The 11,572-nt window shown below is 51.0% G+C and overlaps 1 protein-coding gene across 6 annotated transcripts in view; it reads right to left on the reverse strand.

Annotated features, from left to right (window-relative positions):
- MRAS (muscle RAS oncogene homolog) overlaps positions 1-7,286 on the reverse strand; it is a 48,205-nt gene extending 40,919 nt beyond the window's left edge. Inside the window, exons 1-3 of one of the 6 annotated variants that reach the window (XM_075430693.1) lie at positions 6,617-6,920; positions 6,148-6,285; positions 4,164-4,254 (exon numbers count right to left, since the gene is read on the reverse strand). The gene's annotated coding sequence lies outside the window, so the exon portion shown is untranslated. Of the gene's footprint in view, positions 1-4,163; positions 4,255-6,147; positions 6,286-6,611; positions 6,921-6,986; positions 7,157-7,191 lie in introns of those variants that run through there. The other 5 variants (XM_075430691.1, XM_075430690.1, XR_012765039.1 and 2 more) reach the window with 5 other exon arrangements.
- Between the last annotated feature and the right edge of the window lie 4,286 nt (positions 7,287-11,572).

Raw genomic sequence — 11,572 nt, forward strand, 5'->3', positions numbered from 1 at the left:
AGTTTGATCCGTAAATCCTCTGGACACTTCACAAGAGTGTTGCTCAACTCCCACTGCCTTCAGCCTCACAAGAGATAGACATAAATACTGAGCATTAGCATAGCTCCCCATGACTCATTTTTTCTACTTTTTAAATTTAGCACCCTATAAATGTGGATACATTCTGAGAAATAAAAGTCATTGCTACCATTCACCATGCAACCAGAACAAAAAATTCCTTCTGCCAGCTTTGCAACAGTTTCCTCCCCCCCAACACCAAAACCACTGGTGCCCCTCACGAGTCTGACTCTCCTCTGTCAGGGAGCCCAGGCAGCACGGGGCACAGCGAGGTGGCAGCCGACATGGAGCTGGCAGCTGGGCAGAAGGCTTCATGGCCAACCCAGCCGCTCATATCAACTCTGTCAAAAAGAGCAGAGCTGGCTCTGGGCACAGGAAAAACAGGATTTTCCCAGAGTTTCTATTAGCTGTGAAGCAGCCTGTGCCAGCATCAGGGAAGCCAGGCTCACTGAAGAAACAGTGGGGGCAGCCCTAGCTGGGGGATGCTCCCCATTTCCCATCTTACCCCAGACATGCATCATCCTCCTCCCTCCGTCACCAGGCTTGAGCTTTCCCCCTTGGAAAAGCCAAACCCCACCTTGTCTAGCCAAGGAAATGCCCTGAGCTGCCTCAGGAGGAACCAAGGAGGAACCTGGTAGGAAGAGCACGGACTAGAGCTCAACAGTTTTCATGGGAACCAAGACCCAGTTTCAGCACCCTTCTGCCTGTCCTGCTGCAGACCCTCCTGTATGATCCTGTGTGCTGTGTTTTGCATTACTGAATACTCCAGTCCCTCAGCTGTATAAGCCTGATAAATAGTAGGTTCCCTATCTCACAGGTATGTTAAAAATTACATAGATTTTACATTACAAGTGTTCCAGGAATGTTTTAAAAATTGCACAAGTACCAAGACTAATCCATCACTGTTCAAAAAGAAACCTAAGATTGATAGCAAATTAAAGTCTTACCTACACAAACGTAAATGCTAGAGTATGCACGACTGTTTTCTTAGTTTATCTGTTTCTTTTGATAACCATGTTTGCCCTGGTGACTTGAACTGTTCCAGTCACAATTTGTTTGAATTCAGTGTACCAAATCGTGTCAGGAGAAATGTATGTTTTGCTCTGTCTACAGTGATGGCCAAGACATCAGTCATCCTCCCGGCTGTCCTAAAGACATAGCTGAAAATACATGCTCCCATCCATCCGTCTGGCAGGTGTCTGAAGAACAGACATTTTTACATCTTGGACCTCTCTCGTAAGATTACCCATGAGAATCTATTTTGCACAGTATTTGTCTAATCCTTTCTTCAACCTCCTTATTTAATATCTGAAATGAGTGGGGTGGCAGAGCTGCCACGCTCGTCCTAGAAACTGTCATTTTAAAGACATGATAACAGAAGACTTTTCTTAAAACTTCCAGGAGTCTGTGTGGATTACAAAGCTGATTCCTGTTTAAAATAATGACTAAGACTCTTAGGAATCCAACTCCCAAAGTCACACAGGTAGTTTTGAATATGTTACCCTTTTAGAGTAATTATGCCATCAAAGTTCCAGTCAAAAGCTGATGAGCGTTACTAATATATGCTGATGAGTGAGCCTGTAAGTGAAAGACCTTCTTGCTTTATTTACACTCCAGTAAATCAGAAAGCACACCAAGACTAATTTTCACATACAAGAGTAACAGACCTGACCCCAGGAGACACTTAGCGAGGTTAGCCCACAGCCCAGGGAGCAGGTTTACTGTAAGCTGGCTGTGAGCTGACGCAGTTGTGCTCATTTTCACTGGAGCTAATGGAAACCTGGAGCAGCTGTTTGGTCTTCAGTGGACTCACACCAGCCACTACATGAACCAGTGGTCTGACCCGCCATGTTTGGTCATTACAAGTCACCACTCAGATGTCAAATAGTCCCCAGTGACACTCATCTCTAGATCAAAGACCGGGCAGATGCAGTCAGGAGCTGGCAATAGCCAAACAGAGAGAGCAGAGATCAGCAAGCCATTTGAGGGCATTTCCACCACCTTTGGGAAAATACATAGCTTTTCCCCTCCACGAAACAAAGCGCCCACTTCAGGCAGGTTTAGTGAATGAGAACTGTTGTACATTCAGAAGAGAGGTTTTATATGAAACTATGTGGAATTTTCAGCAACAAAGAAAGCTTAGATAGTGGAGGGCTGAGAGGGACTAAGAAAGAATAAAGCATTTTTACCACACTGCATGAAGTTATATATTTGGCACAACATTCTTCCCAGAAGCAGACCTTCTGAAAGAGAAGCCAAGGCAGGCATCATGTTATCTGGGACAAGGTGAAGGGGTGCCAGCACACCTTAAGCTGCTCTATAGCAGTAGTAGAAGAAAGTACAAGAAAGCATTTTAAGATTTTAATCTCAAGCCCATCAACAGCAAACAAATTCTGAAGCAAACAAGATTTTGCCAAAAATTAATTTAAAAAAATCTCAGTTGTAGAAGCACTGAGCAATTCTGCTGATCAATTCTGGCCAGAAGACCAGCAGCAGGATAGCAAATCCAATCTCAGCGTATCTCAGATACTTCAGAAGGCATCTAAGTATCTCAGCATTTGCTACATTTACGCTCCCAATACACTCCACAAAGAAGAAACTTCCACTACCCCATTTTAGAAAGAAGAAAAGTGGGCTCAGTGAGAGGCAGTCACAGTTATGGGTACCCATAGGAGCTGCCGACCTTAGCCTACCCGGCTTTGGGCAGCCTGTGACAGAGAAGGTACCCGGGGGGAGGTTTCCCATCTCTTCAGCTAATTCCAGCCATTGGACTGGTCTCTCTAATGAAACCTATATGCCTGTGCAACACTAACCACCACTTACTGAAGAACTAGCCTCTGAAGAAGTAAAATTAGCAGGAGAGTCAGTAATAAGCACCATAAGCACTATAAGTACAGTAAACTACTTAAAAATATCGTTAGCCTCCCCCAACCCTGCCCCCACCTCTTCCCTCAATCATTATTTCAGGAGACATACTTTTGTATAATTATTTCATCATTTAAGAACAGGTGGACAGTTTGTCATATCTCTGTGCAAGACTTCCATACGTATTACTCCTCCCCTGACATTTTCTCACATATATACACATGCATGGAACAGCAACTGCTCCACTACATTCTCAGAGAATGAGAGTCATAAATCTCAAATAATCTCTGGCTTATTGCAGATGTTACTGAAGTCAATGGACTTGCTCTGGATTTACACTGGATAAAGACATTCAGGTTGCGACCTGCTGGAGTGCTGGACCTTTGTTTCCCCATGGAGAAAAATATAGCCAGCGACATTCAAGTAGAACGGGAAGGCTGTACTCCCCTCCCCACCAAGTACCTTCTGTCAAGTCCCTCTGTAGGCAACAACAGGAGAAAGAAGCAATAACTCCACCAAAGAGTGGGCTAATGTTCCTCCCATCTGCCAGTCCCACGCTCATTCTGTTTCCACTTGGACCAAATCCTCCCAACCCCTTCTGCTTTATACCTCATTAAATGTGGGTGCCTCATACACCAAGGATAATATGGCTGATCTTTGAAAGGTCACTTTCAAAGCACATTTCCGTATCTTTCAACACCACTTCTCTTCTTCAGCCCTGCCTATAGCGCTGTCTTGGAAGGCTGAAAATGAGTTCCATATTTTGCTTATTGAATCTGTCCCCTCAACCCTGATCTACTTAGTTATGACAGTAAAATCTTATGCAAACACCGCCACCATGCAAAAACACTCCCCTCTTTGTTCCTGCAGATTCCTGTTAATATTCTCCATCTCCAAAGCCCGGAGTCCTCTCTGCACCGAGGGCTGCATGCTCCCATGCTGAGATGCAACCCCTCCCGCCTCCTCCTCTGCAGGTGGGAGAGGCAGAGGGGTGTGCAGCCCCGGAGGAGTTCCAACGCGGAGGCCAGGGCAGCTCCCGCACCAGCACCAGAGCCTCCGCAGCCAGGGCGGGCAGGCGGGAGACAGGGTGGCTGCAGCGAGGAGCCACCAGCAGCGACAGCATCACAGAAGCGGTGCAAAGCAAACAAACCAGGCAGAACCAGGTGAAGACCGGTCCCATTGAGGCCTGGAGCCTAAAACTTTCACAGGGCAGACTGAGACACCCTAATGAACGGACTCACCTGTACCCAGCTGGTCAGCAGGGATGTCCAGCCTGGCAACTGGGGGAGGTAGGTAGAGGCTCTTGGCTTGAATCCAACCATAAAATTCACACTCAAATTTCATGAAAGATAAAAAGGAAAGGGCAGAAATGAACAGAACTAAGCAGCTCTCCTCAAGGAGCCCTCCAGAATTAAGAGCAGAAGGGAGTGGAGTTTCTGCCCTGATGGTCTCAACAGCGAAACACCGCTGACAGCACGTGGTGCGAGCTCAAGGGCCCTGCAGGTCTCAGCTACAGGACACTGTCCCTTTCCTCAGTTAAAGTTAAGAGCTCTAAGGAACACCAGCACGATGTCAATGATCATGAATCATCACATTCATTTGTCCTATATTCACTTGTCCTTACATTGCCCTCGTGTTCTACTTTGCCAGTGACAAACACCAGCTCAGGCACAGGACTCATCCTCACCCTTCCAGTCCCCAAATGCCACATCCCTCCCAGGGCCAAAAAACATGTGGGGAGAAGGGAAAAAGTCCTCTCTAACCACCAGATGATACAGCTTCACTCCTCCCTTTTGTTAGCCTCAGCCCCAGTTTAAGAAAAAAAGCACCCAACGTAACACATACCAAAAACTCCCCCCATGAAGAAGGCAAGCTTTGTTTCTGTAATTCTGAGTTCCTCTGCAAAAAACTTTGAGCTTGCGAAAACACCCACCAAAAACTTCAATAAATAGAAACTGCCTTTCACATCATTTCTGAAAACAGATTCTGGGCCAGCTCTGACCCTGGTGCAGCTGCTCGGATTTGGGAATCATGCTAGCGGGGTGCTGGGCCCCCTGCAATCTGGGCTATGCACCCTATCCTATGGGCTATCTCATGGAACGGAGAAGCAAAACCAAAGGAAGTCAAGCAAATTGATACAGAACTATACGAAGAATTCCGACTTTCCACATGCTCTATTATTTTCAAAGAGATGCTGTTAGCTTTGTATTTTCAGACTTGAGTGCATAGAATGAAATTCTGTCTCTATTAGGCAGTCTGCAGCTATGCTACCGAGAGGTGGTTTTTTTTTAAAGCTATTACATCATAACTTCCTTGCCACACCCTTGTTCTCTCTCTTATCTTCTCCTAGATTTTCTCAAATTAATAGACTCCATTATTGCAATGCCCTTATCACTCAGAGCAACAGACAAGCACGGTTCAAAGAAAAATAATGACAGCAGACCCATGCAGTTTGAGGCCTTTGAAATGCATCTCTCCTGTGCAGAAAGGGCCTGAGCTATCTGGATAATTTCACAGTGAAAATTCAGAATCTATATCCAAGTACAAAATTGATGTGCTTGTTCTTAGTACCAACTACTGCATGAACAACAGTTTCCAGATAAGACATAAATAGAACATTTCCAGCCAATAGCATCTCTTTTAGCCTCCCACCAAAACCTGAACTTAGATGACTTCAGATACCTGAGGAGTTGGTGGCTGAGATTTTCACACTTTCATAACGTGAGGCGACTAATGTAGAAGAGTGCCAGTTGATGGGTGCAGAAGGGCTGCAGTTACCCGTGCCCCGGGAGAGCCTCACATCGTGGTCAGGACTCCGCTGTGCCCCTCGCTTTTCTGACCAAACCCCAGCCCCTGCCCTGAGCCATAGCGGTGTGAAGTCGCAGTTTGGTGCATAAAGTGATCAGCGCGACAGGGAGGGTTACTCATGCAGCCAAGCGCAGGATGCTGGGACTGGTCCACCCAAGGTCTAACCCTTAACTTGCTCCTCAACTTGCAGCCAGCATGGCTTTATCTTAGTTTCTCTATCTGGGAAACAGAGTTTTCTAAACATGGTTTCTAGGGCTCTTGAGCCATTTAGAAAGAGGAAAAAAAAAGTTACAAGTTTTCTTTGTAATCCCCACCAATCCCAAACACAAGAGCTGAGAAGTCCTTGTCCTTCAGCGGTGGTTCAGTTTGTTTTCTTAAAGTAGAAAAAAAAAGTAAAAGCGGACAAAAAAAAAGTACCTCCTCCTCCCCGTGTTGCTTTGCAGTTAAAGAAAGCATCTGTATCTTTCTTCGAAAGTCTAGCAAACAGCTCAAAGATACGAATCTGGAAGCTTGCACAGGGTACTCCGTGGCCCATGAGCACTTTTAATAAGAACTCTGGCAACACACAGGGCAGAACACGCGTGGGGCAGGAAAGTAAGAGATGAGCGTGGCTCTGACTCCGCTGGGTGGGGGGGGAACCCCCAGACACAACAAAAACCCCAACAAACCCTCAACTTCCAAAGCTCTTCCACCACCCAGGTACCTCGGAGAGACCCCCTCTCCCCTTCCAAGCACCCAGAAGAAGTCACGAGACCCACAGCGGCCCGACCCCTGCTTTATGTATTCCGATACCCGAGCGCTCCGCAGGGAGGGGAAGGAAGAACCCCCCCCCCAGCCCCCCGCCACCGCGCAGCCAGACCCGCGGCACTACGCGACCGCACCGCACCGTCCCGAGCCCGGCGTCCGGCGTTGCTGAGAGCAGCGGCTCCGCGGCGACAGTCGGCGACAGCTCTGTCTCCTCCCGACACGGACCTGCGGCCGGGGGCAGCCCGGGGAGCTCTCCTCCCGGAGCGGGGGGGGGAGCTCATGCCAGAGCGGGGCCCCGCATCTCGGCAGGAACGACTGCGGGGAGAGCGGAAAGCCCCGCCGCGGTTACCGCCGGGTGTCACGGCGATCCCGCCCCGCCCGCGGGCTGCTCACGCGTGGAGCGCCGTGACTCCTCGCAGCGATACCCCGCACCCCTCGCTTCGTGCGGGGCGGGGAAGCAGCCAAAGCACCACCCAGCCCTGCAGCCCCAGTCCCCAAGCCCCGCTCACCCCGGCTGCCGGGGCCGCGCCCTCAGCGCCCGCCCGTGCCCGCGGCCGGGCAGCGCCGCCCGCTCCCACCCCGGCGGGGGAGCCCGCACCCCGCCGCCCCTTATGTCGCCGCGGCGGCTGCTATAAATAGCCGGGCCCGCCGCCGAGGGCCGGGCCGGGTGCCGCCGGCGGGGGTTTCTCGGCGGCGGCCGGGTCCCGCCGTCACCTGCGGCTCGGTGGCGGCGACGCCGGTTCTCCCTTTCGGCTCGTTTTTATGCCGCTCTCCGGCGGGCGCGGGGCGGCGGCGCGGCTCCCGGGGGGGGGGGCCGGGGCCCGCCGCCGACCCCCGGCGCGGCAATGGGCCCGTCCGCCGCCGCGTTAAGGTGGACCGAGCCGGCGGGAGCGGGCGGCGGCACCTTAAGCCGCCCCGTGGCTCTCCCCACCCCCCCCCCCCCGGCACGGCACGGCACGGCACGGCACGGCACGGCACGGCACCCCGGGCCCCGGCGGCGTGGTGGCTGGGAGGGAGTGGACAGAGCCTCCGGGTGGCGGGGGACGAGAAGGAGCAAGAGGAGGAGGAGGGTGGTAAACAAGTGCGTCTCTGCGGGCGCTGCTTGATGGACGGGGCAGCAGCCCGAGGGCGCGGGGTTGTACGAGCGGCACACACCGTGCCGTTAAGAAGCAGCCTCTACGTGCGCGCGCACACGTGTATGTATTCATACTAAATATGAGGAAGCCTCGCCAACTTTTCTCACCACGGCAGAATTTGTGTTTCATACACCAGGGCTCAGCTCGGCGGGACCTCGGGAAGCAGAGGGGCAGCGGTCGCTTTCCCTGCCCCTCCGTCGTGCCCCTGGCGCTGGGAGACGCGACCGAAGCGGCGCTTCACACCTCGCCCGCCGACGCCTTGGCCACCTCGCACCTTCCCCTCGCAGCTGGCAGGGGCCGGAGCCCCGCTGCTGCGATGGTAGCGGCTACGCGAGGGTAAGCCGCTTCGGGAAGGACTGGTCGGCCTGGCTGTGCCCCTGTGTCCCATCACGTCTCGGGCGCGATGCTGCGGGGTGCTCAGGCACGTGCCGAGCACTCAGAGTGTCTCAGGGGGCTACATTTAGGCACCTGCTGATTCACCTCGCTGGGTCAGAGCCCACCTCCATGCTGGTTTGCAAAGCAGAGGCGTGTGTGACTCGAATTGGTTCTTGCAGACGAGTGAACAGCCCCAGCTCCCCTCCTGTGCCAAATCAGCATTATGTACACCCCGGTGCTCCCTGAAAACACCTACCCGAGGCAGTCTGGCACCGTGCCGTGGCCTGCACGGAACAGGAGAGAGCCTCCGTGCTGTTTTTCCCGCAGAAGTAAGAGGCAGAGAGGAGCAGGCTGCCATTTTACAAAGGAGATACACAAGTCTCTGCCTCGGAATCTGCACAGGTCCAGTGGCATGGAGGAGGTGAGAGGGTGCAGACCCACAGCAAGCAGCCACAGTGTGCAAATTGTTCACTAATCCCCGGCACAGGAGATGTGTCCAGGGGAACCCCCGTAGGTTTTCCCAACCGAACCGCAGAATGGAGCCGTTTTGTTCACGTGAATCAGCAGATGGTTTGTAAGACACGCGTTTGTCAATGGGAGTCACAGTTTTGCACGTGAATTTGGTGCAAAGCTCGGCTCCTCTGTTGGTTGCACCTTTTCATTCTGGGACAAAACGGTCTCCTTGGTGTCCCAAGGGCAGGTGTTGTCAGCAGCCACATGTGCAGAGCAGCGGTGAAGGTGGCCGGCTTAAAGGGATCGGCTTGTTTGCCGTCAGCACATCTTGCCACGAGCAAGGGTAGCACTGGCAAGGCTGCCGGTGAGCAATACATTCCATGGGCAAGCAGAACCCATTAGCGAGTCTCAAAACACCCTCAAAGGTGTGGACACGTTGTCACTAAACGCTACGGACACGGCAGTCCTGGTGGGCCGAAGGTTTCAGGCTAAGATCTTGAAATCTAAGCCTCCAGCTTCGTACTTGGGCATCTTAAACAGATCACCCTTCAGAGAGGGCACATTTCTGCTTCTGTGGAGATAGCTGTATTTCCAAACCAAGCCCGATGTTCAGACACCCAAACCCGAAAATCTCTGATGCATTTCATACCAAAGTCAGTACATTTGAAAGAAAAAGCTCATGGCCTGGCTCCTACACGCTGAGTCTCCGGGGTATTCCTCAGTTCTCAGTAGCCTTCCTGCTTGTAAGAAATACTAAAATAATGTAAGAAGAAAAGCCAAAACCTCCTCTTTCAATTCCAGCTGGTATCTGAAGCAGCATTACATTTCTTGTAGTGTGTATTAGTTAACAATGTTGCTAAAGGGGAATTGTTGCTGTGGTTGAGCACTTACACAATACAACTATTTGAGAGCATTTTTGTATCCTGCTGAGTCACCCCAAGGAGCCCTCAAACAAAACTTCACGTTCGGTTTGACAGCAGAGGTGGTGGCATGAAGAGCCTCCCTTTACCAGCCCTCCTTGGGGGCACGTGGATGCAGGATGGCCAACGCTTCAAACTGTGGGACTTCATACCAAGCCAGAAGAAAAAAAGTGCCTTAAAATTTTAGCCAGCATTTCCCCTTGAACAGCTTTAAGCACACGACATTTCCAGTCTGTTTCAGCTTCACTGAACAGATTACAGTGACCGTACGGTCTCTGAACTGCTCAGGTCAGACTATACTGCAGGCAAACTGCTTGCAAATAAGAGGACGCGTTATTTATGTAGCATAGTATTTCACTATTAGGGCTAGATGAATGTGGCTGTTTATTGTCCCATATTAAAGCTAAGCCAGCTAAAGCCGTGTGAGCCCCTCGGCTTGCTTTGCCGGCCGCTGCCTTTGGGGCTGGCTGGGGATGCTTCCCTTGCCCACCCCTGGCACACTCACGCGAGCTGAGGTCTGCGGCCAGCGGCTGAAAGCACAGGGGCTTGCACAGCACGGCAGCAAGGCAGGGACTGTTTGCACAAAAAAGCGCAATGTTTTCTCTGCAGGAACAGAGCGACGGGTAAGATTTTTGGCTGTAGAAGTTCCTGCTGGTGTCATATAGCTGGGGATAAGAGGTCACTGCAGAGAAGGCAGAGGGTGGAGATGAGGTCTGAGGGCACGTGGTGGCCCTCCCATGAGCCAAGCCAAGGCGCTGCTGGCATCGCTGCCTGGAGGGCAGCTGGATTGTGCTGGAGCAGGGAGCTGTACCCAGCTGCACCCTGCAGAGGTGCACGCGCCATGCTGCACTGGATCAGACCTCGTCAGAGCAGAGCTCTGTGGACCTGAGCTTTGGTGTTCAATCTGGAGAAGACTGCAAGGAGACCCAAGCCTGAGTCCTGCCTGACAGTTCAGTCTCAAACGAGAGGCAAAGGGAAAAGTTGGGGTGCTCCTGTGATGTGCCAGATGGCTCCAAATCTGCATGAAACCAACACAATAGCTTTGCTGTCACTGGAAGTCCAAGCCGGTCAGAGGTAGCAGATCACTCCTTCAGGCTATAGACGAGGAATATTGCGGTGCATCTATGGACTAGGAACAACGAGGCTATAAAAAAAGACAGCTTAAAACAGCTGAGATTCATTTCGCTGAATTTCTCTGTGGTGCTTGGCACAGGCTGTGGTAAAGCTACTTAGCAGTAGAGGACATCTAGTGATATTCACATGCAACTACATGAACCCGATAGAAGTTCACATGACAGCTGAAGAGCCAGCGTGGCTAAAGACGGGACATGGCGTGGCTGTAACAGCTGCAAAGACCCTGTAAGCAGGGACACAGATTAAAATCAGTAGTTTGCTTTCAGGAGTCTTTGCTCTTATCTCAATTTGCCTTTCATGTGGGTCACCCTGAGCACACACTTTGAACATCAGCCTCAAGATTTTTTTTCCCTCCCCTAATGCAAGAGATCAACCCTTTCTCCACACCCTTTTGCAGCCTGCTGCTCTTTGTTTTAGGAAGTATACGTAGAATACTTCCCCCTTCTGGGTTATTTATAACAGGGGATTCTCTGGAAATCTTTTCCCGTACAGATTCCAGGCTTGGGATGAGGAATTTGGATGTGAAACAAAGAGACTGCCAATTTGGTTTCTAGAAAGACGAGGATCAGCAGAACTTTATAAAAGAACTCACTTCCCTAAGGAAATAGACTCATTTTGTTTGACATTTCCTTTGAATAGAATTATTCCCGTTAAGATCACCTTTAATGTAGGAGTAAGTGCTTCACATTTGAGGCCTCACCATCTTGCACTTCTTTCCATGTCAGATGCACTCAGTTTACAAATGTTGAGGAAAAGTGGGACTTTATTACTCTTAATAAAACGCGAGGAAAGGAAGTTTCTGCTGGCCAGATTAGATCCTCGGGAATAGCTGTGCAAACCTACCGCAGGCAAAATTCTGCGGCTCAGCTGCCCGAGCTGACTTCTGCTCCGCAAACAGGGCTGATACAGGATCTGAGTGGTGCCTGGCTACTAAACGATGGCAGCAGACTGGGGCTGGGAATAAACTGACCAGCGCAAGCAGAGAACGACCACAGCATCAGTAAGTAGCCGGACAAGAGTTTTTTCTCTTACAGAATAATCTTTCTGGGCTGAATTACACATTGAAGGCCTGATCCT

This window comes from Opisthocomus hoazin, chromosome 9, assembly GCF_030867145.1.
Source record: "Opisthocomus hoazin isolate bOpiHoa1 chromosome 9, bOpiHoa1.hap1, whole genome shotgun sequence".
In the NCBI taxonomy this organism is placed as follows: domain Eukaryota; kingdom Metazoa; phylum Chordata; class Aves; order Opisthocomiformes; family Opisthocomidae; genus Opisthocomus; species Opisthocomus hoazin.